General features: G+C 38.4%; 1 long non-coding RNA gene across 1 annotated transcript in view; it reads right to left on the bottom strand.

The window, feature by feature from the left end:
* LOC129624747 (uncharacterized) overlaps positions 1-17,922 on the bottom strand; it is a 38,392-nt gene extending 20,470 nt beyond the window's left edge. Inside the window, exon 1 of the long non-coding RNA XR_008701135.1 lies at positions 17,897-17,922. This is a non-coding gene — a long non-coding RNA (uncharacterized LOC129624747). The remainder of the gene's footprint in view (positions 1-17,896) is intronic.
* Positions 17,923-18,097: the final 175 nt, after the last annotated feature.

The following is an 18,097-nucleotide window of genomic DNA, read 5'->3' on the forward strand; positions in this document are numbered from 1 at the left end:
GATCATGTATTTAAAAGAACCAGCTTCCCAGGTGACTCAGTGCTAAAGAATCCGCCTGCCAATTCTGGAGACACAGGAGACAAGCATTCAATCCCTGGGTGGGAAGATCTCCTGGAGGAGGAAACGCCAAACCACTCCAGTGTTCTTGCCTGGGAAATCTCATGGACAGAGGAGCCTGACACGCTACAGTCCTTGGGGCTGCACAGTCAGACATAACTTATTTACATAGCATGTACGCACATGTTTAAAGGAACCAATGACCAATCTCTTCAACCTCACTAATTATTTCTTTGGCTATATTCAATCCACTGATGAATCCAACAAAGAAAGGGAGTCTTCATTTACGTCACGTTTTTTCCTTCTATTTCCTTTTGACTATTTCTTAGCATTTCATCTCTCTGCTTCTATTTGTACTGTAGCATGTTGTCCAGTTGTTCATTAGTGCTCCCCTGGACATAGATGCAAAACTCCTCCAGGAGACATTAGAAAATCAAATTCAACAGTGTGAAAGCATTCAATACCATATCCAGATAAGATATACACATTCAAGTCTGCCTTAACATTTGAAAATCAATCTGATCTGCATGATAAGAAACATCACATGATAATAACAATAGATGTGGGAAAATATGTGACAAATTCAAACAAAAATTCATGGCAAACACTCTCAAAAGACTAGAAATGGAATGAAATTTCTCCAATTTGAAAAAGAACATTTACAAATCATGCAGGTAACATCTCACTTAATGGTGGGCAACTGGATTCTTTCCCCTTGAGATTTCCAAAAGTGTAGATGCAAATGAAATCAAAACAGTCTGTACAAGGCAAATACATGATTTGACCTTTCTGCTTTGACATCACAAGCAATCCCTTGTTGTTTAATCACTAAGCCCTGTCTGACTCTTTGCGACCCCAAGGACAGTAACCTGCCAGGCTCCTCTGTCCATGGGATTTCCTAGGCAAGAATCCTAGAATGGGTTGCTATTTCCTCCTCCAGGAAATCTTCCCGACCCAGGGGTCAAACCCACGCCTTTTGCATTGGCAGGGGCATGCTTTACCACTGAGCCACCAGGGAAGCCCCTCATAAACCCTACCCAGTTCAGTACGACAGCAAAAGGGTGTCCTGTTGGAACAAACTGATATGGATTGGCAGCTGCTATGGTTGCAACTCTAGGAAATCTCAAATTTAGTGAAGTTTAAGGAAATAGAAATAAAACTGCAAGGACTGTATAATCTATAAGATGAAACAGAGTGAATGTTCTGTATCATGTGTCTGATTCAGAGGACTCTGATTCAAACACACACACACACCATACACTTCAAACAGATGTGTGTGTGTGTGCACTTTTGTTTACATAGGCAAGTGCATACAACCATGTTAAGTACAATCTACTGTAATATAGAGTATGCCATTGTCTTCTTTATAATAGCCAATTCAGAGATAAAAGTATGTATTTAAGTATTTTTAAAATAATTTTACATATAAAATGGATGCTATTTTAGCTAAAGTAGATGAAACTCCCATGTCTGGTGAAGAATAGTTGTAAAATAATAACTAACAGTATCTTTCTGTTGAAGAAAGTCATTGAAATCTTCCTTGTAAACCATATAATTTGCCTGAGTTTTTAGATATGTACTGCTGCTTATGCTGCTGCTAAGTCACATTGACTCAAACTATAATCACTATTTTAGGGATTTAAACTTTAAAATAATTATAAAGACTTAAAGGTTGGGGAATAATATATACATTGCTAATGCCTCAAAGTAACTTCACTGATGATAGACCCCAGAGAATGAGATCTCTTGTAGAGAAATGAGCAAAACATATTTTCTAAGAGAGCTTAACTTGGTGTCTTGTGTGTATGCATTTTCAGAAGTAGTTGGCCCAAAGAGAACTGAGGTGTGTCATCTTTTCTTAATATTCTACTAGAACTTTCATATTCAAATTATTTTTCATCTGAAATTTCCTTGAAATACTGCATATGGTTCCAAAAGTGTAGATGCAAACACAACCCGAACAATCTATACTACCTTCAAATGCAAGTTAGTCCATTTCTAGGCTCAAGCAAAAATGATTTCCGAGAGAAAAATATAATTAGATTTCAGCTGGGACATTGAGAGTCTTGAAATAAGTCCAGTAAAGACTTTGATTCTAAGGTTATGGAAACATAGAAAACTTCTTGGAAATTTGCTTTGCATATACATAAATATTGCTTGAGTAACATATGTTAGTATATATTTAATAGGTTCTTCATTTCCTCTGAATTTAGAATACAGTTAGTACTGCTGTGTACTCTCCAAAGAAATCTTGTCTTTGGGTAGAGGGCAGCCTTGGGTGTGCAGTGCCTTCTTTCTTTCTAAAGTTTCCCCTCAGACAATTTCTTTCTATTGATACCCTTCAACTCCCTGCAGACAGATCATCACTCTGCTATTGGCAGATAAGGTGGACCTTGGGAATTGACTGTCTTCTTCCTGCTTTCTGCATTCTGGAGATATTATAGGATAGTGTTCTCTGGAAGCCAGAAAACTTAATGCTCACTCTTATGAACTGTCAAAATGCAAATAATTGCACAGATGACTGTACTAATTGAAAAATGATAAATGGTAAAAAAAAAAGAGAGAGAGAGAGAGAAACAGAATTTAAAAATATGTGTGTGCATATTTATATAATAAACACATAGATACACTTCCAGTGTGCATGTGCAATACAGAAATATAAAGCAACGATCATTTATGTGTGTGTACATCATTCTATTTACTCTTTCTTCTCTGACAGTCATGTTAATACAATTACAACATCTAGGTTCTATCTATCAGGTGACAGTGTAATGTGGAAAATGGTGAATTGCTGTCTAGCTGACCCATGAACGGATATCACACTCTTGACATGTATGTATAGCATGATTTTACACTTCAACACAGAGCAGAGTAAAAAGTTTAGGATGAATAATATTAGTATTGATAAAGTCACCTACATAATAAGTTACCTGTGTGTGACTCTCTTCTTTTCTCAGCAGTGAGTTTTAGAAGAAATTCACGCTTTACACTTTTTGTGTGTGCACAGGACAATAGATAATAGAACCATTATGGATACTGTTTCTAATATCCTGTCTTTAAAGATAAATGATAAATTGTGCTCTCTAGTTCATAACACAGAGAAATCTCTCCTTTCCTTTTCCCACAAGTTAGACATTCTATCAACTTAATCTGTGGTTCATAACAGATGCAAGAATGGTTTCAAGGCTCTCTCAATGAGAAATAAAATGTGTTAAATAAAGTGATTATATTTTTAACCTAGACATATTACCAAAACAATTTCTACAAGCTACAAAATCTCTCAGCTCACTACAGCCATCAGCTGCCTCTCAATTTGAACAAATTCAGATCACCCACCTGGATCTGAACAGACGCTATCTGTTACTCATTCTGCAATTTTTACCTTAAGACACTTTTTATTGCACTTTGCTTAATCATGCTCTGCAGATATGCTGATTTTTTTTTTTTTAACAAATTAAAGGTTGTGGCAACTCTACTGACCGCAAATGGTGTCATTTGCTCATTTGTATGTCAGCGTCACGTTTCGGTCACTCTCACAGTATTTCAAATCCTCCACCAGCAAAAAGATCATAGCTCACTGAAGGCTTAAATGATTAGCGTTTTTAACAATAAAGTATTTTTAGCTAAGGCATGACATTATTTTTATAGACATAATACTATTGCATACTTAATAGACTCCTGTGCAGTATACCCACAACTTTTATATGCACTGGGAAGCCAAAAAAATTCATGTGATTTGCTTTATTGTAATATACGCTTTATTGTGGTTCTTCTGGAACAAACTCACGGTACCTCCGATTTATGGATTTTGCTTTCCAATGGCTTTTCCAAGTGTTCCCATAGAAAAGGGGGGAGAGTGGAATCTGTTTTCTACTTTGAGGAAAAATGACACCTCCATAGCATAAATTTTCCCCTGGGGCTGTCAGATGCTCCCCAGTTCCATTAGCTGCATTTATTCCCGTGGGTACTTGGAGTTATTTTTGCCAAGTGGACCCCTCCTGGGAAGGGAAATAAGGATTATTCATCATTGAAATATGCAAATATGCAAGCACATCCTCCCCAACAAGAAATCCCCTCCACTGCGCTTCTGTGAAAGCCCCCAGTTCCTAAAATGAATACCTATGACTTTGAGGACAAAGCAAGTTGTTTTAAACATGGCCAAGTGAGCTTCATCCATCGATGCCCAGGTTGAAATTTATCACTCCCAGAACGCCTTCCCCATTTTCTTCTTGCATACGCATTTCTATGAAACCTCTCTTTCCCAAGAATTATCTGCTTCATATTATTATTTGTATGTTTCCTGTGTCTCTTTCAGACATCATGTTCTTGAAGCCAATGTGTTATGTCTAAACATCTCTGTGTTTCCCACAGGCTCCAGAAAAGTGTCACCCTTGATAAATGTCCATTTGATTAAAATTAACTAGAATTATTATCCTGGATTGTTTTATCACATATAATATATAGTTTTTGTCTTTTTTTTTTTCATATTGAGGGTATAAAGGCCCTGGAGTTACAATGGGTTCTGTTTGCATTGAAAATACACAGATGAGAGTCCCATGCATACTGCGCCTTCTTTCCAGAGCTCTGAGCGCTACGCTTTGTCATAGGCTTCCACTGAGGACCAGATGTCACGGAGCGGTGCAGCGGCGTTACTGGGATTTATGGGGATGTGGGGGAAGGTGGCCTGCTGCAGTAAAACTGTGAACCTCTGGGGGCTTCACGTGCATGTGTGTCCACAGCACAGCGGACGGCCTGATGGTATTTTGAGAACCAAGTCTCTTGACTGGGGTTTGGTGCCGTGTTGAATAATATTCATCCAGTAAGTTCTACATCAAGATGAGCGTGTCAGTATAAAACCAAACAATGAAACCATTCCGGAACAGTTTCGAACTTGTGATATCTTACCCTCGAGATATTTCCAAGTTCAGTGAAATCTACAGTTGAATAAATGTACTTATATTTGTTTCATTTGCCTAAAGAGACTCGGTGGATTCAGGATTGAAAAAAAAAAAATTGTTTTCTCACTTGTTTTTTCAGGATCTGCTCTGTTTTTTTAAAACTTATATTTGATGACGTTAACATGTTGAGATTCAATATCTCAAAAACTAGAAAAAAAGATTAAAATAGTACTAGAATTCATTCACACTTACCTCTGCATCCAATAGTATAATTTAGTCATATTTGTGTGAACATAGTTTTAAGGGGCTTCCCACGTGGCGCTACTGGTAAAGAACCTGCCTGCCAGTGCAGGAGACACAAGAGAGGTGGGTTCAGTCCTGAGTCCAGAAGATTCTCTGGAGAAGGAAACAGCTACCCACTGCCATATTCTTGCATGAAGAAATCTATGGGCAGAGGCTACAGTTTACGGGGTTGCAAGGAGTTGGACATGACTGAGCGACAAACACTTTCACTCTCAAGGCTTTTGAGCTTCCCTGGTGGCTCAGATGGCAACGAATCTGTCTGCAATGCAGAAGACCCGGGTTCCATACTTGGATCACGACGATCCCCTGGAGAAGGGAATGGCAACGCACTCCAGTTTCTTGCCTGGGAAATCCCATGGACAGAGGAACCTTGAGGCTATAGTCAATGGGGTCACAAACGTGTGTGACACAGCTGAGCAACTAACTCTATCAGAGCTGAGTGCTTTTTTAGTCGCTGAGGCACTGAGGCAGCCAACCTTCTACAAGAGCTTAACACGACTAACATAATAAAAGATCAAGAGCTCACATGCTGTCTGTGTGCTCAGCTGTGGCCAACTCTTTGGGACCCCATGGACTGTGGCCCACCAGGCTCCTCTGTCCATGGGATTTTCCAAGCAAGAATGCTGGAGTGGGCTGCCATTTCCTTCTCCAGAGGATCTTCCATAAGATCCTAATTCCATAAGAGACCTGGAATTGAACCCAGGTCTCCTGCATTGCAGGCAAAATATTCACCATCTGAGCCACCAGGGAAACCCAGTATGCTATTATTACCGTTACTGTCAGTGTTAGCGGTAGTACTGGTACTAGTATTTTGTTACAATCATTTCCTATTCAATTCAGTTGACTATTTCACTTTGGTGAGCATCGTGAGAGCATTAGGAATGGTTTGATCCCAATGTAAACCTGCTCCTAAAAACTACCAGGATTCATATAAAGAGAAGTGATTTTTCTACTTGATAAATACAAAGCTCAATTCAGTTGCTAGGATTTGTAGTTGTGAAAGGTAACTAAAATATTAACGTGTCAAATGTGTTGAATTAATTATTACAAGCATGAGTTGCTTTCTCTCTAACAGGTAGCTTGGTCTGAAAAAGGCATCTCCACCTGCTGGCATCACTGCCTCTATAACATGAAATAAGATAGATGGATGACTTTGGAAGACCTTTCAGGCTCACACAGTCCATAGAAGGGTGGCTCAAAGCTCAGCAATAATTCCTCAACATTTCCCATCATTCTCAGTGCTAGAATTTCAGGGGTTCAAATGAATAAGGAAGACACTGAAGAGCCAGAAGAAGCAAGCCATCCACAAGGCACATCTTCCCTATCTGGGTGCATCTCATATTTGGGGGGGCATTTATAAGCCTGCTCCAGAAATGGCAGGAGAAGCTGATGTCTTGTCTACTCCTTTCATAAACTAATTCCAGGCCCCTATTTTCTTTACTTTATGCTCCTCTGAATTCCTTCTCCAAGTAGATCTTATCCCACTTATCTTCGGTCAATCACTCAATAAAACCAAACCACCAACCCAGCATACCTCTAGCCGGTAGGCATATTTCAAAAATATTTTATGAATAGCAAAAGTAAAGAAATGTGTGCCATATTATGCACTCAGGTTGAGTCTTTGCACCAAACAGAGAGAGATTTTCAGCTTGTTGTACACCCAGACCTTTCCTTTTGGTGAACAAGAGCATAGATCTCCTGCAACAAAGAGAAGAATCAGTTCTGAGCCAGGGGCAGAGCTGTGAGGCGGAGTTGCCTTTTCTTCTCCAGGGTGGAGAGCCGCCCCTGTTCTCACTACATCTGGCAGCACAGATGGCAGGAAAATTAATAGGAGGGAGGAAGCGTTGACCTCATGCGGATATAAACAAGTCCTGAGACTACACAGGCAGCAAAGCTGATAATAGCCTTAAAAGAGACCTTGAAAGTTCATCGAGTTCAGCTCCCTGCGGCTGTTAGGGATGTGCTTGACAAAGTCCGATGTCCTGGGTGAGCATCCTTGAGGTACCGTGCAGAGAGGTACCAGAATAGGTCACCGAAGACACTCGGGTAGTGCACATCGTCCTCGTAAGTGTGGGCTGTGAGCTACAAACATCTGTTTTATATTAAGCTATCTTGTTGGAGGTAGGAGACGAGAAAATGACTGCTCAGGTTTTTCCTATCACATGTATTCAACCAATCAGAATCCTCAGAGACCAAGAGCCTAGAAACAGATGCTCATCTTTAAACACATTTACAGGGTTTCAAGAACTAGCCTGCTTCAAGAACAGGTTGGTAATTGACATTAACCACTAAACAAATGTCTATTGATCATAGAATTATTGATCTGAAAAATGATCTGGATTCTGTCCATCTTGTTAGTGGCAGCCGTGGTCTGGCTATTCAGGCATGGTGTAAAAGTCATTCGCTTGCCTTTCAAGGTGGCTTCATGGGGCCGTGAGCCTTAATCCAAGGCCCATTGGAGGGTTTTAAAGAAAGATTTGCTCTTCTGATTAAAGAGACGAAAGGGTCTCATGCTGGGCTTTCTCCCCTTCCACTTGCCTTGAACATGAACTTGCTGATGTATTGCAACCATGAAAGCAAAGCAAGAGAATTGCAAATTGCTGATATTATTCCAGCAACTTTCCTGGCAACACATTTTTGTTATGCGAATATAATTAACTCCCATTTTAAGTCAGGCTTAGTTCACTAACTTCATTTGAAAACACACCTAAATGATGCACTTACTAGTGTCTAAATATTCTTTACAACATCTGAACAGCCAAAAGCCTACACCAGAGTAATACTAATTCAATTCTCACTCTAAAAATATAATTTTAATCATTATATCTAGGTTTATAATCTAGAAAGCCCTTTCAAACACTCTGGCACCAAGAATATTTTTCCTTTAGCTTTGAGGATTTTTCTTACTCCAACTATTTTTTATTCCATCTCACCTAACTGAACCACTAAAAACATATATATATATATATATATATATAATTTTTTTTAATTTAAAACTAAATTTGGAGAAAGTCTTCAATGTATCTAGTTCCACATATCTGAGTGTTTTTACAAAATGAAATTTGAGGCAAGTTATTTTCATGAGGTGTGTTTGAAAACTTCATATTAGACCATGAATTTCCTGTAAGGTCAATCATTTGGGGGTTGTGTTAAATTTGAATTTTCTCAGTATTTGACAAATAAATTCAAGTTACTGATGCCCCTAAATCACATTAGCCTTGGTTCCCTAACTTATCTTGGGTACTAATCACTGGCCTCATGGACTGTAGCCCCCCAGGCTCCTCTGTCCATGGGATTCTCCAGGCAAGAATACTGGAGTGGGTTGCCAAGCCATCCTCCAGGGGATCTTCCTCACCCAGGGATTGAACCCATGTCTCTTACATCTCCTGCATTGAATCTTTACAGGGTAGGTTCTTTACCACTAGCACCACCTAGGAAAACCTAAAATCCAGATACTAGGTCACATTTGCAAAAATTGATCCAGGAGATTAGTGTGGGGTCTAGCAATTTACCTTTCTCACCAGTTTCCAGGTGATTCATATCATTGGTCTGAGGGCCACATTTTCAGTAGCATGGATACAAATAATTTCAAAAGATACTTTTTAATAACACTGCTATACTTGCACTTCTTTAAAAAAAAAAAGTGGACTGTTTTCTAAAATCTATTGAATTTGTTACAATATTGCTCCTGTTTTATGTTTTTATTTTTTGGCCTCAAGGTACATGAGATCTTAGCTCCCCAACCAGGGATCAAACCTGCACCCCCTGCATCAAAAGACAGAGTCTTAACTATGGGACCCTCAGGAAAGCCCCTATACTTGTACTCCTTCATACTGGAGAGATCAGTTGTCTTTGGGAAAGGTGTTGGCATATACGAGGTGAAAACCATGTTTGCATTTAGTATGACCATTGCATAGCATTGGTAAAATTCCCATTGATATTTAAGATCTGCAGCTTCATTTCCTAGACAAAGAGCTCTTAAACTTACGTGAACACATTTATGCAAATACGTGGTCTCTCTCCTCCAACTCTGATAGCTCTTGTTGTAATGGTTCCCCACCATTCCTATCTTTGGAATTCATTATGATTCATTCCAAGTATTTAATACTATAATAAAAAGAGCACATGGAATCCAAAATTCACAGGAAAATTACATGGCTCTGTTATAATGCAAGGATCTCATTTTCATTTTTTTTTTAATTCTCATTTAACTAAGGAAGAATGTGTTTCTCATTAATCAGTGTCCTTTTCTTCCATTTCCAGTTTTAATCACACACACACACACACACACACACACACACACAACTTTTGTGTGCTGGAGAACGCAAGAAAGATGCCACTTTACGTTTGATGGACAAGAAGGGGTGCTGTGATGAATCTCATGCAGCAGGTGTCTGATGGACGATTATTTAATCTTTGCTTGGGGAAAGAGCAATCAAATGGTAGCTGCTGGTATTTGTTTAATAAAAACTCCAGATGTTGACAATGTTTCCCCATGGCCATTGATACATAATGATTTGCACACAGCTGCTAAAAAACCATCAAGCCCAACTACTTGGTGATTGTCACTGGGAAAAACTCTTTTTTTTTCTTTGTGTGTTTTATGCACAGCCCTTATGGCATGACTCAGAGATTTTTTCAAGTGTTAAATGGAGCCAGCTAAATAAGATTTATTCACATTTATTCTCTCCTACTTCTGTAAAGAGCTCTGTCATACGTTAATGAGGGCATTCGGATGTAACAATAGAATGTCACCATTTTATGTCTCTAGTTAACCTGGAAATGCAATGCGTTATGCATCCTTATGTTTGGGCACCATTTGGGAAAATTTTTGTTGTGAAAAAATATATAGTCAAACTTGGAACACAGGCGAAGAGAAAAAAACACAAAGATTTTGTTGATTTGTTAGAAGGCATTCTAATTCAGACTTTCTCAGTATTTGCATTCTTCCTAGAAGTTAAACAGTTTCTTATTTTTTATTATTTACAGTTGGCTAAATGCCAGAAAGGAAACATCTTAAGTTTTTTTCCAATATCCATAGTAATATTTTCAAAAGAGTTTCTGAGTTGCTTCAGAATTGATAAATAGATTCCTCCCTGCCAGCCCCACCCAACCCCTGAAAGAAAAGACTAGTTCTGGATTTTCACTCAGTCATGCCCGACTCTTTGCAACCATGGGCTGTAGCCCGGCAGTCTCCTTTGTCCACACAATTCTCCAGGCAAGAATACTAGAGTGGGTTGCCATTGACTACACCAGGGGCTCCTCCTGACCAAGGGATACAACCCGGGTCTCCTGCTTGGCAGACAGATTCTCTCCCACTGAACCACCAGGGAAGCCCTTCTGGATTTTATAAGATGTGTGAAAATGTAACAGAACTCTCACAGAAATGAAAATGCTCTCAGTAACAAATATCACGTTCATTTCTCATTTTTCCTTTGGTCACTGCATGGGCGGGCTCTTCTAAGATGTAGGTAGTCCTTGTGAGCTGCTGGAGGGGATGAGACTATAACTTGAGATGCAGCAGCAGAGATACTGTGTGGAAATGCCCTACTACCAAGTGTGGGCCGCGGACTGGGCAGGAGGGGGCGTTTCTGATGATCGATCATCAGTGGGGAGAGCTTCAGCTCTGTCTGCTGCTCTGAACTTCCCAGTCCTCACATGTGTGTGTGCTCGGTCATACCCGGCTCTTTCCAACCCTTTGGACAGTAGCCCACCAGACTCCGCTGTCCATGGGATTTCCCAGGCAATAATATTGGAGTGGATTGCCATTTCGCCGCCCAGGGGATCTTCCTGACTCAGGGATGGAACCTGTGTGTGCTGGGTCTCCTGCATTGCAGGTGCCTTCTTTACCACTGAGCTATTGGAGCAAGCCCAGTCATCATAAGTCGCCTCATATCCACAGCAGAGTTGGTCTCTCTCTGTCACCACTTCAGAGCACCTCACTGTTTGAACATGAATGGCCACAGCTACATAAACTGGCATAGACATCACTACCAAAGTGTATTGTATTGAAAAGGATTCATCAGCAACGTTACAGAGTGATTCTAGAATGCCCTATTAGGCTCCCTATTGTTGCTGTAACAAATTACCACAAGCTTATTGGCTTAACACAGCACAAATGTAGTATCTTACAGTTACGGAGGTCACAAGTGGGAGACGAGTGTAACCGGGCCCAAATGAAGGTGTCGTCAGGTCTGAGCACCCTCTGGAGTCTCTAGGGGAGATTCCATCTCTTTGCCTCCCCAGCATCAGAAAAGGCATTCTTTGGCTCAAGGCACCGTTCGCCATCTTCCAAACCAGCAAACTAGCATTTTCAAATCTCTAAGCCTGGCCTGCACTGCCTTTGTTACCCCTCATTTTCTCTTTCTGACTCTTCCCTCCTCTTATAGGAATCCTCGTCAGCACACTGGATTCACCTGAATAATCCAGTATAATTTCCTAGCACAAAATTCTTCATCACGTCTGTAAAGTCCCTTTTGACTCATAAATTGACATGTTCACTGGTTCACAGACTATAATATAGACATCTTTGAGGGGGGTATTATGCTCTGCAGTACAAGTACTGTAAAAATTTTACACTATCCCTTCAAATTCCAGTTGACACCATTTAACTTAACGATGCTCTTTAGAGTTCATTTTAAAGCATTGTCAGTTCGAAAGAAAACAAAGTACTTCTATGATCTTTTTTAATGTTTCAAACTGTTCTTTCAAAAAGAAATTTCTTTAGATAGTTAAATGTCACAGAGGCATACGTAACATTACAAAGAGCACATACAATTTAAGGCAGCTATTTTGGGCTAGTTAAACTGTACTAATTACTACTAATTAACTGATTATAATATGAAAATTAGAATATTAATGCATATCATTTAACATAAACTGATTTTTAATAAAGAGTACATAATAGAACAAGCATGATTGACATTTTATCTTGAGAGTTCTTTTTACTCCCTGGAGTTTCTTTAATAATGTCATTTTGACTTGATGGTAGAGGATGGTAGGATTGGGAAAGGAAAGGAGACTAGAACAGAAGATGGCAAGTATAAAATATGGGTCATACGGTTTTCTAGGTATTCATATTATGCAGGGGAGGGGCATCTCCAGGAGATAAGTAAAGGAAAATGCAAGAATTAGTTTTCTGTGAGTTACTGTGTTTAAGATGTGAGTATTTTCAATCTTTTGAGGAACCTCCATACATTTCTTGCACGGTGGCTTCATCAGTTTACATTTCTGCCAAAAGTGGGAAAAGGGTTTTCATTTCTCCACATCCTTGCCAACTAACACTTGTTATTTCTTGCCTTTTTGATAATAATTCCCCTTCTGTAAGCTGTAAGGTGACATCTAATTGTGGTTTTGATTTGCATTTCCCTGATGTCAGACTTTATTTTTTGGGGCTCCAAAATCACTGCAGATGGTGACTGCAGCCATGAAATTAAAAGACGCTTACTCCTTGGAAGGAAAGTTATGGCCAATCTAGATAGCATATTGAAAAGCAGAGACATTACTTTGCCAACAAAGGTCCGTCTAGTCAAGGCTATGGTTTTTCCTGTGGTCATGTATGGATGTGAGAGTTGGACTGTGAAGAAAGCTGAGCACCAAAGAATTGATGCCTTTGAACTGTGGTGTTGGAGAAGACTCTTGAGAGTCCCTTGGACTGCAAGGAGATCCAACCAGTCCATTCTGAAGGAGATCAGCCCTGGGATTTCTTGGGCAGGAATGATGCTAAAGCTGAAACTCCAGTACTTTGGCCACCTCATGCAAAGAGTTGACTCATTGGAAAAGACTCTGATGCTGGGAGGAATTGGGGGCAGGAGGAAAAGGGGATGACAGAGGATGAGATGGCTGGATAGCATCACCAACTCCATGGACGTGAGTTTGAGTGAACTCCGGGAGTTGGTGATGGACAGGGAGGCCTGGCATGCTGCGATTCATGGAGTTGCAAAGAGTCAGACACAACTGAGCGACTGAACTGAACTGATAATTAGCAATGTTGAACTTGTTTTTTCTTTTATTACCTGTTGGCCATCTGTGTGTCTTCCTTAAAAAAGTGTGTATTCAAATCTTTTGCCCTTTGTAAAATCAGACTGTTCATTTTTTTGCTATTGAGTTGACTGAGCTTTTTATATATTTTGAATATAAACTTCTTCTCAGATACATGATTTTAAAATATTTTCCCTCATTTAGGAGGCTGCCTGTTGATTTTGTTGTTGATGAAAAATAATCCATAGTATTCAAAGCAACAGATCTTGAAATAATGCATGAGTAAACCAAAATTAACATGCTAAAATATAAGTCCACATACAAATGTTAAGAGACAGGAGAACAAATAAAAATAGAGCTGAAACATAAAAAAAAATTAAGAAATAAAAATAGGAAATTTAAACATAAAACTATAAAATTAAGATAATATAATGTAAAATCTAAAGTAAAATTTGAAACTAAAAATAGCTAAGCAAAGAAAAATTCAATCAAATTAAAGAAAATATTAATATAAATATATAGTAATAAAAATAATAAAGTACAGGAATTAAAAATACATATTTAAAGCAATCACAAAAGTGACTAAAAATTTACATGAGTGCAAAATGAATACAGATACAAGTAAATGAATATAACTTGGAAAATGTAGCTAGACAAGTTAAAATCCAAAATGAAATTATGTATAACTACAAAATGTATAACAACAATAGATCTGCAGATTTCTTGGTATAATGAATAAAATTGATTCTTAATATAGATGAGAAAGCATAACTAAATGCAGACAAATGAAAACAGAGTCCTTGTAGGTGAAATAACCCCAGAGCATAAAGGGCAGGGTGAGGTCATCAAAGGTAGAAAGTGAAGAATGAGGAAAAGAGTACAAACCATTAACCTCTTGCACTTCAACTCACATCTGGCAGTTCAAACTCTGACCCCAGCCTCTCCTTTCCAGGTTCACCTGTAAACACAGCTGTAGCAATCTATTGAAAACACCTCACACCATTCTCCATAGAGTGAATTCTTAAAGAGTATTGATTCATTGAATAAATTGAAGTTTGAGTTTGTATTAGAACAGAGTATCCCCGTACAATATCTGTAGATGTAGATAATTCACATCTTTACACAATCCTAACCCATCCATCACCGACTTTAAAAAAAGTGGAATAGACTTTTTGAAAAGTATGTTTGTGTGTATATTCCCACCAAGAGGCTTATATTTGACAAAGAAAGGACAGAAAATAGTATCTGAGGTTCAGACTTCTTTGATATCAGTTCCCTCAGGAAATACGCCTGGAAAATGAGGGGAAAAAGAGTGTGAAGGACTGATTCCAATAAACAAAACATTGCTAAAGCCATCCTCTCATTCATTTAAAGATTCTTCTGAATCACCTACCTTCTAGGTATGTGACCAGCATTGAACATACACGGCAAAGAACCCATCTTTCCCACTGAAGGCCTTCAGGAGACAGTGATTGGCATATAACAAGACAACAACTCGTATCAGAAAAGTGTGCTGTGCCACAGCTGCGTAGCAACTGTACTCAACCTGACTTAAAGGTCTGCTTTGCCCTGATGATAAGGTAACTGAGTCTGAAGCGTGAGACCGTTTTCAAAGCAGGTTTAGGGAGAGAAGGAGGATTGTCTCAAACAGAAGAAATAACTGTGGGAAGGGTTCTCACACTGTGGCCTTCATCAGAAACATCTGTAGGCTTGATACACGATAGGCTGCTTGGCCCCACCCTCAGGGTTCTGAATCAGTGGCTCTGGGCTGTAATTCCGTAACATGCATGTCTATTAAGTCATTAGGTGGTACCGATGCTGCTGGCCCAAGGACTAGTTTGAGAACCACTGGCTTAGCATGTAGTATTGAGATGACAGAGCATCTGTCAAGTGAGCAATTCACCATGCTTAAAAGGTGAAAGAGAAGGGAGTAAGATCAAGGTGTAGGTGAGAGGTAGATTGAAACCACACAGTGGAGCATCTCTTAAGTGTTCGTAAAGGGGCTGATTCACAGACAACGGAAAGCCATCAAAGCTTTTAAGTGGGATGGAATGATTGACTTGATTTTGTTTTAGTTCAATCATTCTAGCTGCAGTTAGACTGTGGTCTTCTGAAAGAGTGAAGGTAGGTAGGAAATTCATGTAAAAAGAAATGGGGGTGACCCTGGCAGGGGCAACAGAAGGCTCAGCATCACAGGGGCTGCAAATACCACTGAAAGAATGATAGATGTCCTGGTTTACGGTACTTAAGAGAATAAAGTATGCACACAAAATAGAAGACGGCTGACAGGCTGCTTGAAGTTAAAAAGAAACAAAAATGTAAATATCTAACAAAGCAGATTGAATGTTTTGAGGAGATCTAGTAGAGGTACATGAGATAAATAGTAGCAATTAATTCTGAATATTATGTACAAAATATTTAGAAATTTTAGCACCCCTTATGTATAGCAATTCTTTCTCAAGAAATCATGATAGAAGTCACATTATCTGAAACGAAGTAGTGAAAAATGCAATTAACAAGATTGGTGAAAGACAGAGATCCAAAATTAGACAATATGTAAGACTTTGAAGTACATATGATTTTGAATGATACATAGACTATTTCCAATTATCAATATAGAACATAGAAAAAGTCTCAACAAGTAAAAAATAGACATATTATGCATATATAACAAAATTAAGGATTCATATTTTAAAACATCCACAAAGCTTTATACTTTGGAAAACAAAATACTCACCTTTAAATAATTCTCAGGTTAAAAAATGAAATAACAAAATACAAAAGACTTAGTTCTGACTAACCTTGAAAATGGTTTTCCACGGTGGCTCAGATACTAAAGAATCTGCCTGCAATGCAGGAGACCTGGGTTCACTCCCTGGGTTGGAAGATTCCCTTGGAGGAGAGCATGGCAACCCACTCCAGTATTCTTGCCTGGAGAATCCCCATGGACAGAGGGTCCTGGTGGGCTACAGTCCATGGGGTCACAAAGAGTCACACACGACTGAGCAACTAAGCACTATACAACACAAGCTTGAAAACATTATACATGAAAATTAGGTTGCAATTACAGCAGTAATTTGAAGGAAATTTGCAGTTTTAAAATATATTCATTCAGTTAGAAAGAGGGTTAAAAACTGCAACGATTACTATTTTGTCCAGAGATGTAGAAAAACAGCAAAAAAGTAAGCACAAGAAATAATGAAGTAAGGGAATGATAAACAGGAAATCTATCGATTAATTTAAGCAGAAGACAGAGTCTAGAGAAAATACGGTTTTTAAAAAATGTGATTTTTTTTTTAGTAAGATGAATCCAATGGATAAATCCTTTATGTGATCAGTCAAGGAGATAAAAAAACACACATGCATACCAACATTAGAAACTGAAGCAATATATGACCATAAATTTGATAGCTTGAAAAACAAAATAATAATATAAATAGCTTTCAAACCTATATAAAATAAATATTTTTAAACATATAATTTAACATAAAAATTGTTAAAACTGACTGAAAATGAAATACAAACCTTAACCAACCGCTTGTGAAATTAAAGCTGTAGAAGCTACAGTTTAACATTTACCCTCCTTTCCACCCACCTCCCACACACAAAACAACACCAGGCCCAGACAGTTTTATAACCAAGTTCTATAAAATCTTAAAAGAACACGCAATCCTTAAATTATATAAACTGTTCCAGAGAACTGAAAAATAGAGTTTCCAGATTCATTTTATGAGGCTACTATAGCTCTGATAGCAAAACCAGGCAAGGAGAAATTTAGCAAATCACAAAGCTTAGGCAAAAAATGTTAAATAAAATATCAGCACCCCCCAGCACTCTCACCAAAATGAAAAGAGTCAACAATATATCATCAATGAACGAAATTCATCCTAGGATGACTGGAATGGTATCATTAATGTCAGGATAAAGATACATGAAATTCTTCACATCATATTCACAGATTAGAGGAGGAAGGTAATGTGATCATTTCAGTAGACATTAAAACTTGGTTAAATCAACTAGCAATAAATGAAATCAAAACAATGTATCTGGAATCTGAAGATAGATGATATTTTCCTTTGTTTGATAGACAATAACTTACAAAAAATCTATCCAAATAATATCTAGTGGTGAAATTTTAAAACAGTGCCTGAAGTAATGGGAGAGACAAGGGTTAATGCTATGACTACTTATGCAGGACGTTGTATCCAAGGCTGAGACAGTAAAACAAAATATAAGTAAGTAAATAAGTATGTAAATAAATACATGAAAAGAAAAAAAATGAAACTCCTGTTAACCAAAAAAAGTGATCATACAAGAGTCTGTACAAGAGAATATGAGATTATACAAACAACAACAGCATTGCTATAACTAAGAAACTTGTGAATTTATAGATAAAATGAAAATATCATCAAATTCTGCTACATACCCAAGTTGTGAAAATCTTACAAATACATGTTATTTGTATTTCATTTTAATACATTTTATTTTAATATATTTATTTTAATGTATTTACATTTCAATAGATATAGTCTGTTAAAAATAGATTTATATTTAAAATATTTGTATTTTAATAAATATAAGAACTTGTCAAAGCACATTTTAATATTTTCTCTTTGTTATATTCTTATATGCTTTTCAACATATTTTAAATAGTTTACCGAAGTCAGGAGGGGCAGCCGAGAGGAGATACCCAGCGTCTGAGGTCAGGGGCCGCAACAAGAGGATTTACTCTACTTCCGAGGTCAGGGGCGGCGGCCGGGAGGAGCTACCCCACGCCCTTAAGCCCGAGGCCAGGGGCGGTGGCCGGGAGGACCAACCCCAGGCCATGGCTGTGCGGGCACAGGACAGCCTAGAGGAGC

Source organism: Bubalus kerabau, chromosome 12, assembly GCF_029407905.1.
Source record: "Bubalus kerabau isolate K-KA32 ecotype Philippines breed swamp buffalo chromosome 12, PCC_UOA_SB_1v2, whole genome shotgun sequence".
In the NCBI taxonomy this organism is placed as follows: domain Eukaryota; kingdom Metazoa; phylum Chordata; class Mammalia; order Artiodactyla; family Bovidae; genus Bubalus; species Bubalus kerabau.